The following is a 17,015-nucleotide window of genomic DNA, read 5'->3' as shown; positions in this document are numbered from 1 at the left end:
TAGTAGTAGTAACCAGAAACCCAGCAGGCACGCGCGCTCGCGCGGGGGGGGGGGGGGGGGTGCTTGCGTTCCTGCCTTCATAGGCGTCTGTGTCACACCACACCAATGAAGACTCAAACACTCACCAAGTCGTTGAACCTAGACAAACACCCAGGCACCCCCCCCCCCCCCCCGGCCACACACCCCCGCTCTGCAGCGCCTCAGGTTCTTTTGTGGTGGTCGATGTTAGTTCTTCAGGTTGATGGAGGCCACCCTCTCAACATATTCAATACCAATATCTGGGTGGGTGGGGGAGGAGCGGAGGGGGGAGGGTAGGGGCGGGGGCTAGGTCTCCACTGTCGGCTTTCACTCACCTCGAGGGTAGGTAGTGTTTGAATGACACCACCGACGATCCCTGATCTGCTGATCTCGAAACTTTTCAGTTCACTCGGTCGCTTGGTACGTGGATATCTCATCGTATAACGTATTTCTCCTCCGATACTATATACGTTTAAGTTTGCAACAATGTCATGCGGCGCGCGCAGATGCGCGCACGTATGATGTTGTGCGCGTGCGCGTGCGCAGCTTTCAGCGACTTAACGTTGACACGCGAACATTATTATGTTAGTGTGTTTCACGTTAAGTCGCTGAATGTCGTCTACGAACGAAAAATGGACGACACACACATGTAGTAATATTATTATGAAGATGATCAACACACATACATATTATTATATATATATATATAAGTGTATATATATATATTAGTATGTAAGTGTGTAGTACTGTGTGTGTTGTGCGTTTGTGTAACTTCAACTGTGTGGACCGTCGGTTCGTAACAACGTTACGATTCGTTAACGGTTCAAATGTTATAAAATATGACTTTAATCGTGACGTGATCGATTCAAACGCGCACGGATACGCTAATGTGAATCTTTCGCGAGTTCAATCACGATTATTTATTTTTGTGTAAATAGTATTGTTCTATATACGCATTATTATATGATTACATATATAAACTAAACAATGAATATAGTGAATACGGACTCTGTACAATCCGGGCAATTAAATCGTTGTTTGACGTATTTTATTATGTTAACCGAGATTATTATTAAAGTGAATGAAATCGTGTCTCGATACGAACGTTCACCATCGGGGTTTTTTCATTATATTGTACCCTTATAGGCGTCGTCGTAGTCGTCGTCGTCGTCGTCGAAAACAATATTCGTCTCAATTATTATACGAGCTCGCCCGTACAAGCGTCTGCGTTAATCCGTCGACGCGCGGGAATGAGGATTTCTCGTAAGTATCGATATAGAGAGAGGACGGTATACGTGTGTACCACCGCAATCGAAAATCGAAACGAACGAGAACGTCTTTCATATGAATGAAGCTCCCTGGTTGATCCTGCCAGTAGTTATATGCTTGTCTCAAAGATTAAGCCATGCATGTCTCAGTGCAAGCCGTATTAAGGCGATACCGCGAATGGCTCAATATATCAGTTTTGGTTCCTTAGATCTTACTCAGTTACTTGGATAACTGTGGTAATTCTAGAGCTAATACATGCAATCAGAACTCTGACCAGTGATGGGATGAGTGCTTTTATTAGATCAAAACCAATCGACGGATGGCCATGTGTCTGAAGTCGTTAATTTTGATGAATCTGGATAACTTTTGCCGATCGCATGGTCCAGTACCGGCGACGCATCTTTCAAATGTCTGCCTTATCAACTTTCGATGGTAGTTTCTGCGACTACCATGGTTGTCACGGGTAACGGGGAATCAGGGTTCGATTCCGGAGAGGGAGCCTGAGAAACGGCTACCACATCCAAGGAAGGCAGCAGGCGCGCAAATTACCCACTCCCGGCACGGGGAGGTAGTGACGAAAAATAACGATACGGGACTCTTACGAGGCCTCGTAATCGGAATGAGTACACTTTAAATATTTTAACGAGGAACAATTGGAGGGCAAGTCTGGTGCCAGCAGCCGCGGTAATTCCAGCTCCAATAGCGTATACTAAAATTGTTGCGGTTAAAAAAGCTCGTAGTTGCATTTGTGCGCCGCGCTGTCGGTGCACCGCATCCGCGGTGATACTGACACGTCTGCGGAGCATATCGTCGGTGAGCCGGCGGTAATACGCCGGTTCAATATCAAAATCCTATCGCGGTGCTCTTCGGTGAGTGTCGAGGTGGGCCGACAATTTTACTTTGAACAAATTAGAGTGCTCAAAGCGGGCTCAAAATGCTGCTTGAATATTTCGTGCATGGAATAATAGAATATGATCTCGGTTCTATTTTGTTGGTTTTCAGAACTCCGAGGTAATGATTAATAGGGATAACTGGGGGCATTCGTATTGCGACGTTAGAGGTGAAATTCTTGGATCGTCGCAAGACGAACATCAGCGAAAGCATTTGCCAAAGGTGTTTTCATCAATCAAGAACGAAAGTTAGAGGTTCGAAGGCGATTAGATACCGCCCTAGTTCTAACCGTAAATATGTCATCTAGCGATCCGCCGACGTTACTACAATGGCTCGGCGGGCAGCTTCCGGGAAACCAAAGATTTTGGACTCCGGGGGGAGTATGGTTGCAAAGCTGAAACTTAAAGGAATTGACGGAAGGGCACCACCAGGAGTGGAGCCTGCGGCTTAATTTGACTCAACACGGGAAATCTCACCAGGCCCGGACACCGGAAGGATTGACAGATTAACAGCTCTTTCTTGATTCGGTGGGTGGTGGTGCATGGCCGTTCTTAGTTGGTGGAGCGATTTGTCTGGTTAATTCCGGTAACGAACGAGACTCTAGCCTGCTAAATAGGCGTCGTCATTTAGGTGTGCGTGGCTACGCGTCACGCAACTCACTGGCGACGTATTAAAATTCTTCTTAGAGGGACCGGCGGCTTCGAGCCGCACGAGATTGAGCAATAACAGGTCTGTGATGCCCTTAGATGTCCTGGGCCGCACGCGCGCTACACTGAAGGAATCAGCATGTTCTCCCTGGCCTAGAGGCCCGGGCAACCCGCTGAAACTCCTTCGTGCTGGGGATTGGGGTTTGCAATTATCCCCCATAAACGAGGAATTCCTAGTAAGCGCGAGTCATAAGCTCGCGTTGATTACGTCCCTGCCCTTTGTACACACCGCCCGTCGCTACTACCGATTGAATGATTTAGTGAGGTCTTCGGACCGACACGCGGTGGCTTCACGGCCGTCGGCGTTGCTGGGAAGTTGACCAAACTTGATCATTTAGAGGAAGTAAAAGTCGTAACAAGGTTTCCGTAGGGGAACCTGCGGAAGGATCATTAACGATGTACCGTTTTAACGTGCACTGCGTACGCGAAACGATGTCACATTAATGTTCTCCAAATACTTAAAACGTTCGTCGACACTTTTATCCAATCGTATCGATGAACTTTTAAAAAGAGACCGAACCGACAGGCGTTCCATGGCTTAACTGTCCGGGCGCGCCGGTCGTTCGTCTCGGCGTCGCGTACAATCGAGAGTTTTATGCTTCGTTACGATACGGTTTAACATAAAATCCGCAAACCGTGAGAAACATATAAGCTTTAGGTGGATACGCGTTCGTTAACGTTCACTCTCTCTCGTTGCAGATTACGCGGTGTTCCGCGACGGGGGTAAATGTTTTTTTTTTTTTTTTTTTAGATATATTAAAAAAAAAAAAATTCTTTATTTATCGTAACATGGGTAATAATTTTGTAAAACTATTACCCTGGACGGTGGATCACTTGGCTCGCGGGTCGATGAAGAACGCAGTTAACTGCGCGTCATAGTGTGAACTGCAGGACACATTTGAACATCGACATTTCGAACGCACATTGCGGTCCGTGGAGACACATCCAGGACCACTCCTGTCTGAGGGCCGGCTGTATAAAGTAAACATGCCACATTGCGCATTATGATCTCGTATCCCTATACGATACGATCCAGAAGCGCATTTGACGGCCATCCGTCGGTCCGTTTCGCTTGATAAGTGTCGTCGCTGTTTACGCTTCGCTCTTTCGGGTTGAACGTTGTTACCGACGGTCCGTTCAAAAATAACGCTCTATACGATAGATAGGACATTTGTCGAACGACGTGTCTGACGCTCTTGCACATTTAACGACGTGTATTTGCGTTTTACGCGACGGACGTACAATGATCGCGAGTAAGCGTATCATGCGTCTCGACGTCTCGTCGAGATGCGTCTGCGCGATCGCGACCCTTCGGTCGGTCTAACTAACCCATACCGTGCGAGGACCAACCTCATTTATAGATTTGAGAAAAGTAGACGATGTTGTTTATCCCACTTATCAAGCAGCTTGCCAAGCGCGTCATTTGCTTGAAAAATGATCAGCATTGGGATGACGCTTTAGCAGAATCCTGTGTTAGTGATAATCCACGACGGTTACGCCATTTATTTGTAACATTACTCACATTTTGTAATTTGTCAGATGCTGTAACATTATGGGAAAAATATAAAGAAAAATTTTCAGAAGACTTTCTTAGAAATATACCTAACAATGATGAAGGCACAACTAATGATAATTTCCGTGATCTTGCCATAAATCAGTGCTTATTAGCTCTTCAGGATGACTTAACAGCAGTAGGCGGTAAATCACTCTGTGAATATGGTTTGCCAACACCAACCTCAGTCGGAGAGGTAACTAATAGGGAATATTCCGCAGAGATTGGTTACAATTTAACGGAACTGCTGACAACATCAAAATTAAATTAGCAGTGATACTTTTTGTCTCGTGACGGACAGTTGTGACTGGGCAATCATTTAGCAGTAAAGTGTCAGGTTGGTTATATTTAAAGATTTTAAACCTTGATTTAAAAACTAAGTGCAGATATCTCTTATTTTTTTTAATTATTATGTATTTAAAGAGTACCACAGTAGCATCATTTCTGATAATTAAAGTTACAGAAAGTCTCCTCATAAGAAATGATTTTCTCAAGATATAATTATGACATCTTAAAACTTTACATCACTTTCTATTATTAAGATCATGTGGCACATAAATTACTTATTACTTTCCTGTTAACAAATATTTGGCAAGAACATTATTAAGATTTCATTAAAAAAAAAATCTCTGCTACTTTTAATGTCTATTACAATATTGGTAGGTATCCAAGTTAGAGAGCAACATTAAATCAAAGAAAAACAAATCCCTAATTTTTTTGGTGCCCCTTAGTGGAAAAAAACCTCACTTACCAATAATTTTCGATTAACAAAGCAATTAAAAATTTAATCACTACAATTTGAGTGCAAACATAAAACTCACCTCCTGTAATAAAATTTTAACTCAGTTTACCGATACTGACAGGAAACGTAGAACAAAGATAAGAACCGTAATGCACGTTACAAGTTGTTTCTATATTGATTGCCAAAAGATAAAAACAATGTCAAAAAGTTCAAGATAACTAATAATATTACACAATATGATGTAAGAAAGAAAGTAGAGCTTTAGTACACGAATTTGGCTATAAAACATAAACATATAAATTATGTAAGATTTCGCATTGACCACTAAAAAGGTTGTATTCTAAATGATTAAATTGTGTACTAACAAAAAATATTGTGTACTTACTTGGTGGATTAATAAAAACTAAATAAAATAACTAATAATTATCTATATCACTGATGAATTGTTATCGTAAACGATATCGTATTATCATTATCACTACACTACAAACCCAAATATTCGGACAAAAATAAAGATGAACATAATATTCAAATTCAAGTAGCGAATAGACACCTACTTGAAAATTTGACAGTTCACACTCCACAGCTGTCAGAGTGACAGTGACTTTGGCATATAACATTTATAAGGAACGTTCCGGGTGTAGAGATGCAACAAAACTTACTAAATTAAAAATATTCAAATCATTATTCATTAATTTTCTTTGAGCGTTATTTACTGATAAATTATATTTATTTTTTAATAAAATTCTGTTGTCTTTTTTGTATGTAATGCAAAAATATTTTATTAACTGCTAAGTCATGCAAAGACTGAAAGAGACTATTATCAGACTGGCAGGCTAGACGCAATTACAACAATTTATTTTTTTGTTTAAGAAGTTATTTAGTTATGACGTTGTTGAGAGGTAAAATAATATAAAATGTAAAAATATACAATTTTAAAAATTTATACTATCAATGATCAAATATAAATAATAATTTTCGGTAAGTTTACATATTTCATAATTGAATTCATTATGATAGCTTTTTTATTGCTGTGCACTTGGTAAAAGCTCTAAGACGATTTGTTTATTATGATTTACTACATTGTACAGATTTTCAAACAGTTAAATACAAGTTCATAACATTGAATTAAGTCGATTTATCGAAATCCATACCCTTAAATCGAAATATATTTTTTGACGTCTTATAATAGTTTCTAATGTTTTGTTAGTAAATTGCGTATATATATATATATGCTTTCAGAATATAGTAGCTAAATAAAATCTGCAGTATATAAATACACCACTTTAAACCTGTATTTGTATACCTTTTTATTCGGTGCATGATTTGTTGTATTTCCTTCTCAAGTATCCTTTTGAATAAAATACTTCTGTCCCTCTCACGCAACACTTGAAACGTAAACGTCATTGACCTCTTTCATCCCCACTTCTGTCAGTCAATATTTCGATCTCGTAAGTACACAGACTCGTGGTAGTGTGCGTGGAAACAGGCATTACGTCTGTGCAATGTATTGATGTAAACATTCTCTTGTCATTTTATTTCAGTGCGTTTGGAGGATCGTATGGAAATCTTTTCAAGGCGCACTCCAAAGAAAATGTGAACAGCTGATTTCGTTTATTTAAAATTATAGTGAAACTCAATGTGTATATTTTTAATTGCGGATTTTTTTGAAAATTAAGCTTCAAACTCAGTGCTAAAAGTCTTTGTTTATAAAAGTGGTGGAAGATAAAGGTCAGTTTTTTAATAGTTTTTAAATACATTACAAATTTAAAGAAAGGTAACTAGTAGTTTATGTATCGATCGGTTATATTGTGCCGTTATTTAGTGGAACCAAATACCAGATTTGGTGTTTTCTAAATCCCTTCCATATTTCGGTGAGTATTCGGATTGTTTTTGTTTTCTATCTTACAAAACAACTAAAATATGTTACATTTTTGTGAAGAAAAAAAACACAAGAGACTGTTTTGAAAAACAAGACACGACTGGTTTAGATGACGCCATGTACTTATAAACAACTTCCTTGTTCTAGGTAAATAGGTAGATGGTGATAAAATGCGCAATCGAACTTATCGGTTCAGTAAGCAATATTTTAACCATAGGGGTACAAAGGTAGGGCTGTTTCGTTCCACATAAATACACAAAATGTTAACATAAATTACTTTTTCTAAACAATAAAGTATTCTCCCGCTCTTTTACAAAAAGAACGATACTCTCTAAACAAAAACAGACTGTTCTCTATTACATTAATTAGCATGATGTAATATTTTTTTTCTGCACCGTTCTACATGGTCAGTTGTGTTATCGATTTTGACCGTGACCCATATAATTCTATCCGCGCGCATATCACCCACTTCCTAGTAACAAAAGCACGTCCAAATTGTTTCACCAATCAGTAATAGCTCCTATTGAGCAATAAACATCATGATAATGGTAACGATTCCGTAACAAGTGTCTTCATTATTGCCTAGGCATTCCCTTTGTTGCTCCATATGGGAAAACGAGTTGCCGTGCTGTACGCTACTAATAAAAAGTAGTAACTAAGCAGCTATGTTGAAAGCTTCGTTAAGAATTTAAGATTAACAAAATTGTTACAAATATCATTTAACCGCGAAACCATTTCGTTCTTGACACAAAAATAAAATGTAGATTTGTATGTTGTGTCTGGCTGCTCGCAAAAAACGCCTCCGATTTGTTGTGAAATTTTTGGAACATAATAATATTTAAATCTAGTCTCCACCATAATCGTACGACAAAAGCATAGAATTCCCGCGCTTGCAACATCGCGTTCAGAAATAGTAAGACGTCCTTGTTACCGCCGTGCGAATTTATTAAAGTATTGTAGCCTGTGCTTTATTTTAGAACAATTTAATATAAACTGAACCTAGGTTCCATTTTTATTCATCTATTATCACGTTTTGATCGAACAATAGATGTGTAAACATTCTCAAATTGTCTTATAACAAATCGGGCGATGGTAATGGTAATGTACCCATTATAAAAATAAATTATTGAGTACTAATAAACCAAAATTAAGATAGCGTATTTCTGATGATATATATCTTTTAATTGAACGCCAAACCTCACTTTTGCGCCCCATAAGTCTCTCGATAATTTTACACACAACTTGAAAAGCAAGAAGACTACTTTTTACGATGCCTGTACTTTGGTCATCCTACTGATAACTGGAAATTAATTATCACTGGACAGTCCTAAACACGGCACAAACGTAGTTCTCTAATCAGTAATGTTTGCCGCACGTGTGATTCCACCCACGTAGCTATTTCTCTGTTTATCATCTATGACCTTCAATATCCGTATAACAATATTAGCACAGTCCTCCAAGTATCTAGTTGGAGTTATTACTTAAAAGAAAACACTCAAAACCGGAATGTTAGTAAATGAGCCGTAATGGAAAGTTCTTTCCATATTTTGCCTAAGGGCTCACTTAACTGATAATTATAATGGCCGATAATGTTATCGATCTACTATTAATTGCATCCATTAATATAATATATTAAACGTGTTAGAAATGTATCACTTATTAAATACTGAACGCGTTCACTCTTTATTTATTCATTTTCGCCTTTATAAGCGCTCGAAATTGTCTGTAATGTCATAAAATGAAATGTCTATTTGCGCGCAATTGGATTGTAGAAACACAATGACAACTGGTTACCTAAACAATGTGTGCTAGAGGAAAACTAGATAATTTTATTTCCAACAAACCTTTGTTTACAAATAAATCTACAGGTTTAAATACAAACTTGCGCCGCATGTACTACGCAGTACCATGTCTGTGTTAGGATTCACAATATTTTTTGTTATATTTGTCAATGTTGTGAAGGTCGTATGAGCGATTATCAAGCGTCAACAATTGGTCACGTCACCTCTGTTTGTATTTTTTCCACTTAATCACACATTTGTGAACTGTAAATCATTTGGAAACAAATCCAGGGGGTGCCGGCTAAGCTCGACATAAATCTAACGCTCAATGCATGGTCAGTCGTTTTTATAATATCTTTCCGATCCAGACATTATAAGCAACAGATGGGCATTAGACAAAGTGGTTTAGCTCTTGGTAGTCGAGACGTTAGGTTCACCGCCCTTCACCGTCGCGTCGCCCGACAGGGTGGCCACCCTGGATGAATTCTCATTTATCCACAAAGGAAACCACAGCGTCTGCCTTCTTTTGTTTTCCTGTAAGCAATCCTATGCGCAAACAAATGCACATGAGATGCGAGATGAGATATTGTTTGTTCGCCTTTCTAAAAACATTTTTCCAAGCAGGTTTTCGGAAAAGTGAATTGAATATTGTGAAGAAAAATTTTTCATCGATCGTTAGTAGTTGTGAGCTGAAAGTATCTAATGTTGAGACACTACAAAACTTTGACTCATTTCAGACAATGTTCTTTTATAAGTTGCATTTATTTTCAATAACTGCTTAAAATTTTGTTTAACTAAATTAGAAATGAAAGTAACAAAAAACATGGAGTTGCTGCAATATTCTAGACACGAAACTCCAATTAAGTTCTGGCATGACATGACAGTAACGTGTTCTAGTACTATGGCTAATGGTATATTTATTTTACTAGCTAAGTATACTTTAGGTTTCAAGTGTTCAACTGCGCGGACAATTAATTTTATTAGCCTCATTGTTTCAACAAGGATGTATCGCGCTTTGTCTTTGCGCTATCTAGATAGACACAGCCTTACGTATAAATCTATTAGAGTAGTTTAGAGTGAATGGTTTAAGAGGAACAGATTTAACAAAGAAAACTCCGATTTAAAATTTGCGGCTTAACTAGTGTCCACCTTATGGTCCTGGTTCTTAGCTGCACTGAGGATGAACATGAAAAATGTTCCCAATCAAAAAGGAAATAGAACAAATGCTAAATAAATCAGTAATTCGATTAAATGCAAGGATATAATTGATGGAAATCTGAAAGAAAAGACACTGAGGAAAGTGTCGCTCATTTAATTCTGTCTTTGTCATTGTTTAGTGAAATATTGAGACAGTCATTTTCGAACGTCAACGTTTTACCTCAAAACGTCGCTTGTGCATCATGTATAGATTATGATAGAGCTTTATCCTTTTAGTTAACCATTATCACAATTAAGACTTAAAAAACACCTAAGAACTATCTTAATTGTTACGTGTATAAAATAGTAATATAAGCATCTAAGTACCTGTGTTGTGCAAAAATATGATTGCAGCCATCCGGCCTTCGTTAGCTCTCGCTTTCGGAACAACCTTACTGTAGCCGCATTATAAACTAAATATAAATTACAATTTTAATACACATACTCACGTTTTTAATGTAATCATAGTTTTATCAATTTCAAGGCAGTTTTTTAGGCTGTTTTTTAAGCAAGTAAAGACAAAAGTCATATCTGTATTATGTCTTCCTTGTTCATTATTATCTATATATAATGGTTAAAAATAATCTTAATTATTTAGATTGATTCTAGCGTGAGGAACTCTAGTTCTTCGTTAGCTTATCATGTCTTCGCGTGTCATCGTACAAGCTATTGATCGCTTTCGAGTTTCTGTTCACCTTTAAGCACTGCTTCAATAGAACTTCAATAATTAAAACAAAGAAGCACAAATTATTTCTAAGAGCACTTAATTCAAATACCTTTAAATTATCACGGAATAAAATTCAAGTTATAATTCAAAAATATTCAGCGTAAATTACAAAATAACTATAATACATCGTGATGCAGGTAGAGATGGTAATATAACGTGTTATGTAAATAATAACTAGAGCGGAATTGTTTAACCTTATTACGACGGCCAGTGGTGCAAGTTGCCGAAAAATATGCCTGACTCACTAATTTGAAGCAGTAGCAGTTTTATAGGAAATGCTACTTCACAAATGGGACTCGGAACAAGTTTATAATGCATGCCATGTCACGTCGGCTACGGAATTCGAAAGGGTTATTAAAACTAACGAGAAAGATAACATTTTTATGAGGTCTTGGTATCTACCAGTATAGGTATGCTGTACGCATCCATTTTGTAGTAATATTATCGATATTCAATGAAAATCAACCGGATACATCGATTTAGATTTAAACCTAATTTAAATAAAAATTATAACCATCGACACAAAAAAAAACAAGAAAGTATCACTTGCATTTCTATTTATGCTCAAGGAAATTCAAATATTAAAAAGACAGCGACTAGTCGTAAATATTCTACGAGTTAAAGCCTCCTTCCGACGTAATCGCAAGCATGTTTTTCCAATACATACTGGCTGTCAATGAAAAAGGTTAGGCGACGCGTAATGCACGTTAAATTTACTATCGCATTACATCCGCGATGTTCATGATGCTTTGCACAATCAATGGACGTCAGTTAGCCAACGCGAGCGCTCGCAATAGCGATATAAGCGCCTTGGAAATGTAGAACGGGATTTTATGTCATACGTAATGCGTGGTTATAGCAATTTACGGGGACTGATGTCATGTTTTATTGATATTCCACAACAAACTGACAATTTAATGTCTGGTAATAAGTGCACAACTGCAGATCAAATACAAAAGAGTCATGCTACGTCAGTTTTATCGCCTTTGAAGATTTAATATGAAATATGTCGATGGATTTTGCTGAAGCTGCAAGTAATGTTTGAAATCCCTTATGGGATATATGGGTGGTACGTGTTAAGTCTCGTTTATTGTCTGACCGTTAGGCAAATAAATTCTAATAGCCTTGACTTTATCGTGTACTACGTCCCGCCGAATATTACATGCCAGACAAGCTCTAAAGAATATAATAATTGACTTGTACTTGACTTTTTGTAATTCATTACAAACACCTTTTGTAATTTTGTCCCTTGGCTTTTGCGAAGGTCGTTTTTTGTTGAGTGTTTGATTTAATAAAATTAACTTCTGCTATTTGACTGGTGCTTTGTGAATCAAATAAGATAATGAGAGTTAGTAAACTTTTATCAGAAATTTCACAAGAAAATTCCTTGATTCTAAACTGATAGTCATTTATTTATCAACCATTACTGGACAGCTAAAATCTATCCCAATCTTATTGAAATCGCACAAATCATCATTGGGTACATTGATATATCTAAAAAGTATTTACTCATAATTCATGACATGTCGTTCGCTATCGCTACAGCTAACAGCTGTGACTGTGAGACAAAGCACTAATTAAGTTTAATGCACATTTGAACTCGACCTTGGCGCAGTAGTCACGAGACAACCCGACTACTTCGCATTGAGCAACATCCCTTCTAATATTGTTCCTACCGTTTTATTTTCTTGCTAACGTTTCTATGAACTTAGTTATTTTGTTCCTTCAGTTCTCTTTCTTAATTATTTCATCAAAGAGCGAACTGTGATATCCGCAATTTTTATTGCGCGGTGTATCAATAATTATCTAGCATTGAATTTGCACAATTATTGATGTAAATATGCTTGCTTATTTTTCTTACCAATTTATTATTTATTTCGGAGATCGAAATCTTAATATCATTGCAATCATAGTCTATTTGATTGACTAATCGCCTATCTTAGAACTGACAACACTAAAATAGATTAATTTTCAAGGCTTACTCTACTAATTGTGTAACGTCGCCAAGAGATAGCGGAAATATAATGCAATTTTTTAATGTCGATTATTTTTTGCGTCATGTTGTCTAAATATGTAACTATTTATGTATTCATAGACTATATCTTAAGCCTTTTAATCTATTAACTTTACGCTTTTAAACAGTCGCGACGTAGAGAAAGTGTTACGAAAATGTTACGTTGGAAAAAAATATCTAAAAATTAATAAACATCAACCGTAATAAAGAGCGTCTCTATAATCTTTATTAAACAATTTTGACCATACAACCATGCGAATAAGATTATTCTGTGTCACTTATATTGTGGAATTATCTTGCCTTTTTTTTAAGTAACCTTTTTTTTCGTCAGAACTACAAATGAACCATAAACAATACTATTTATGCAGCGTTAACTTCTATAAGTAACAGAAAATACATTTCCTTTTTACCGTCCTAAAGCACGAACACATGAAACAATGATATTCCTACATTTATTTTCTGTTCGGCACTTTGTTAGAATCCTTGCATTGAGAACATAATTTAGTTCAAAGTCAAGTATAAGGCTAAGCATTAATTAAGCACATAAAGGTTTAGTATCGTAAAGTATCTTAGACATAAAACAATACTAAGAATGCTAAGAAAGAATCGGAATACACATCAAACCACGTGTTAAAATGTTTGTCAACATAATACACCTCTGCTAGCGTCATTATTCTATTGCTAGGTGTAAGCCGGTAATGAAGTCCTTGAGAAAATATTCCGGTCGGTTGGCTCGAACATCGAAATTTAAAAAAATAATCTTTCTCTCGATACAAATGAAGTTTACATCGATTATAACTGACGTCTATTAGCCGTTCCTCCTGTAAATCTCGATCGTAATATCAATAATACAACAACGAAACAAGCAAGCGCTCAGACAATATATTACATAGATATGTAGATGTAAACAAACGAATAACACAACAAGAACGCTAAACGAAACTAACTCGCACTCTCACTTCGTACATATACACCACGACGGCACGGGCAAGCTGTGACAAGCCGCTTGAGAGCGAGAACACACCTCGAACGAACATACATACTAGGTACCTACCTACCTAACTACAATATAAATGCAAAAAAAATATATCATGGTGGGTGATCTTAGCGTCTTAAACGCATCTCTAACTATGCATACATATATGTATTATAGTACCTACTAACTAGTAGTAGTAGTAGTAGTAGTAGTAGTAACCAGAAACCCAGCAGGCACGCGCGCTCGCGCGGGGGGGGGGGGGGGGTGCTTGCGTTCCTGCCTTCATAGGCGTCTGTGTCACACCACACCAATGAAGACTCAAACACTCACCAAGTCGTTGAACCTAGACAAACACCCAGGCACCCCCCCCCCCCCCCCGGCCACACACCCCCGCTCTGCAGCGCCTCAGGTTCTTTTGTGGTGGTCGATGTTAGTTCTTCAGGTTGATGGAGGCCACCCTCTCAACATATTCAATACCAATATCTGGGTGGGTGGGGGAGGAGCGGAGGGGGGAGGGTAGGGGCGGGGGCTAGGTCTCCACTGTCGGCTTTCACTCACCTCGAGGGTAGGTAGTGTTTGAATGACACCACCGACGATCCCTGATCTGCTGATCTCGAAACTTTTCAGTTCACTCGGTCGCTTGGTACGTGGATATCTCATCGTATAACGTATTTCTCCTCCGATACTATATACGTTTAAGTTTGCAACAATGTCATGCGGCGCGCGCAGATGCGCGCACGTATGATGTTGTGCGCGTGCGCGTGCGCAGCTTTCAGCGACTTAACGTTGACACGCGAACATTATTATGTTAGTGTGTTTCACGTTAAGTCGCTGAATGTCGTCTACGAACGAAAAATGGACGACACACACATGTAGTAATATTATTATGAAGATGATCAACACACATACATATTATTATATATATATATATAAGTGTATATATATATATTAGTATGTAAGTGTGTAGTACTGTGTGTGTTGTGCGTTTGTGTAACTTCAACTGTGTGGACCGTCGGTTCGTAACAACGTTACGATTCGTTAACGGTTCAAATGTTATAAAATATGACTTTAATCGTGACGTGATCGATTCAAACGCGCACGGATACGCTAATGTGAATCTTTCGCGAGTTCAATCACGATTATTTATTTTTGTGTAAATAGTATTGTTCTATATACGCATTATTATATGATTACATACATAAACTAAACAATGAATATAGTGAATACGGACTCTGTACAATCCGGGCAATTAAATCGTTGTTTGACGTATTTTATTATGTTAACCGAGATTATTATTAAAGTGAATGAAATCGTGTCTCGATACGAACGTTCACCATCGGGGTTTTTTCATTATATTGTACCCTTATAGGCGTCGTCGTAGTCGTCGTCGTCGTCGTCGAAAACAATATTCGTCTCAATTATTATACGAGCTCGCCCGTACAAGCGTCTGCGTTAATCCGTCGACGCGCGGGAATGAGGATTTCTCGTAAGTATCGATATAGAGAGAGGACGGTATACGTGTGTACCACCGCAATCGAAAATCGAAACGAACGAGAACGTCTTTCATATGAATGAAGCTCCCTGGTTGATCCTGCCAGTAGTTATATGCTTGTCTCAAAGATTAAGCCATGCATGTCTCAGTGCAAGCCGTATTAAGGCGATACCGCGAATGGCTCAATATATCAGTTTTGGTTCCTTAGATCTTACTCAGTTACTTGGATAACTGTGGTAATTCTAGAGCTAATACATGCAATCAGAACTCTGACCAGTGATGGGATGAGTGCTTTTATTAGATCAAAACCAATCGACGGATGGCCATGTGTCTGAAGTCGTTAATTTTGATGAATCTGGATAACTTTTGCCGATCGCATGGTCCAGTACCGGCGACGCATCTTTCAAATGTCTGCCTTATCAACTTTCGATGGTAGTTTCTGCGACTACCATGGTTGTCACGGGTAACGGGGAATCAGGGTTCGATTCCGGAGAGGGAGCCTGAGAAACGGCTACCACATCCAAGGAAGGCAGCAGGCGCGCAAATTACCCACTCCCGGCACGGGGAGGTAGTGACGAAAAATAACGATACGGGACTCTTACGAGGCCTCGTAATCGGAATGAGTACACTTTAAATATTTTAACGAGGAACAATTGGAGGGCAAGTCTGGTGCCAGCAGCCGCGGTAATTCCAGCTCCAATAGCGTATACTAAAATTGTTGCGGTTAAAAAGCTCGTAGTTGCATTTGTGCGCCGCGCTGTCGGTGCACCGCATCCGCGGTGATACTGACACGTCTGCGGAGCATATCGTCGGTGAGCCGGCGGTAATACGCCGGTTCAATATCAAAATCCTATCGCGGTGCTCTTCGGTGAGTGTCGAGGTGGGCCGACAATTTTACTTTGAACAAATTAGAGTGCTCAAAGCGGGCTCAAAATGCTGCTTGAATATTTCGTGCATGGAATAATAGAATATGATCTCGGTTCTATTTTGTTGGTTTTCAGAACTCCGAGGTAATGATTAATAGGGATAACTGGGGGCATTCGTATTGCGACGTTAGAGGTGAAATTCTTGGATCGTCGCAAGACGAACATCAGCGAAAGCATTTGCCAAAGGTGTTTTCATCAATCAAGAACGAAAGTTAGAGGTTCGAAGGCGATTAGATACCGCCCTAGTTCTAACCGTAAATATGTCATCTAGCGATCCGCCGACGTTACTACAATGGCTCGGCGGGCAGCTTCCGGGAAACCAAAGATTTTGGACTCCGGGGGAGTATGGTTGCAAAGCTGAAACTTAAAGGAATTGACGGAAGGGCACCACCAGGAGTGGAGCCTGCGGCTTAATTTGACTCAACACGGGAAATCTCACCAGGCCCGGACACCGGAAGGATTGACAGATTAACAGCTCTTTCTTGATTCGGTGGGTGGTGGTGCATGGCCGTTCTTAGTTGGTGGAGCGATTTGTCTGGTTAATTCCGGTAACGAACGAGACTCTAGCCTGCTAAATAGGCGTCGTCATTTAGGTGTGCGTGGCTACGCGTCACGCAACTCACTGGCGACGTATTAAAATTCTTCTTAGAGGGACCGGCGGCTTCGAGCCGCACGAGATTGAGCAATAACAGGTCTGTGATGCCCTTAGATGTCCTGGGCCGCACGCGCGCTACACTGAAGGAATCAGCATGTTCTCCCTGGCCTAGAGGCCCGGGCAACCCGCTGAAACTCCTTCGTGCTGGGGATTGGGGTTTGCAATTATCCCCCATAAACGAGGAAT

The 17,015-nt window shown here is 39.1% G+C and overlaps 1 long non-coding RNA gene and 3 other non-coding genes across 4 annotated transcripts in view; all 4 read left to right on the top strand.

The window, feature by feature from the left end:
• Positions 1-1,373: 1,373 nt before the first annotated feature.
• Positions 1,374-3,278, top strand: LOC113508174. Its single transcript, XR_003401991.1, has one exon. It is a non-coding gene; the product is annotated as a small subunit ribosomal RNA (ribosomal RNA).
• Positions 3,279-3,699: 421 nt separating this feature from the next.
• LOC113508173 lies at positions 3,700-3,856 on the top strand. The gene has a single exon (XR_003401990.1). It is a non-coding gene; the product is annotated as a 5.8S ribosomal RNA (ribosomal RNA).
• A 2,100-nt stretch (positions 3,857-5,956) lies between these two features.
• Positions 5,957-6,912, top strand: LOC113508171. The gene is made up of 2 exons (XR_003401988.1): positions 5,957-6,160; positions 6,724-6,912. It is a non-coding gene; the product is annotated as an uncharacterized LOC113508171 (long non-coding RNA).
• An 8,422-nt stretch (positions 6,913-15,334) lies between these two features.
• The window catches only part of LOC113508175, a 1,903-nt gene continuing 222 nt past the window's right edge, over positions 15,335-17,015 (top strand). The window contains exon 1 of the ribosomal RNA XR_003401992.1: positions 15,335-17,015. This exon is cut by the window's right edge and continues 222 nt beyond it. This is a non-coding gene — a ribosomal RNA (small subunit ribosomal RNA).

The sequence above is a fragment of the Trichoplusia ni genome, unplaced genomic scaffold (genome assembly GCF_003590095.1).
Source record: "Trichoplusia ni isolate ovarian cell line Hi5 unplaced genomic scaffold, tn1 tig00004042, whole genome shotgun sequence".
Lineage (NCBI taxonomy): Eukaryota > Metazoa > Arthropoda > Insecta > Lepidoptera > Noctuidae > Trichoplusia > Trichoplusia ni.
Note: the sequence above shows the minus strand (reverse complement) of the source record. Positions and strands in the feature narration are given on the sequence as shown.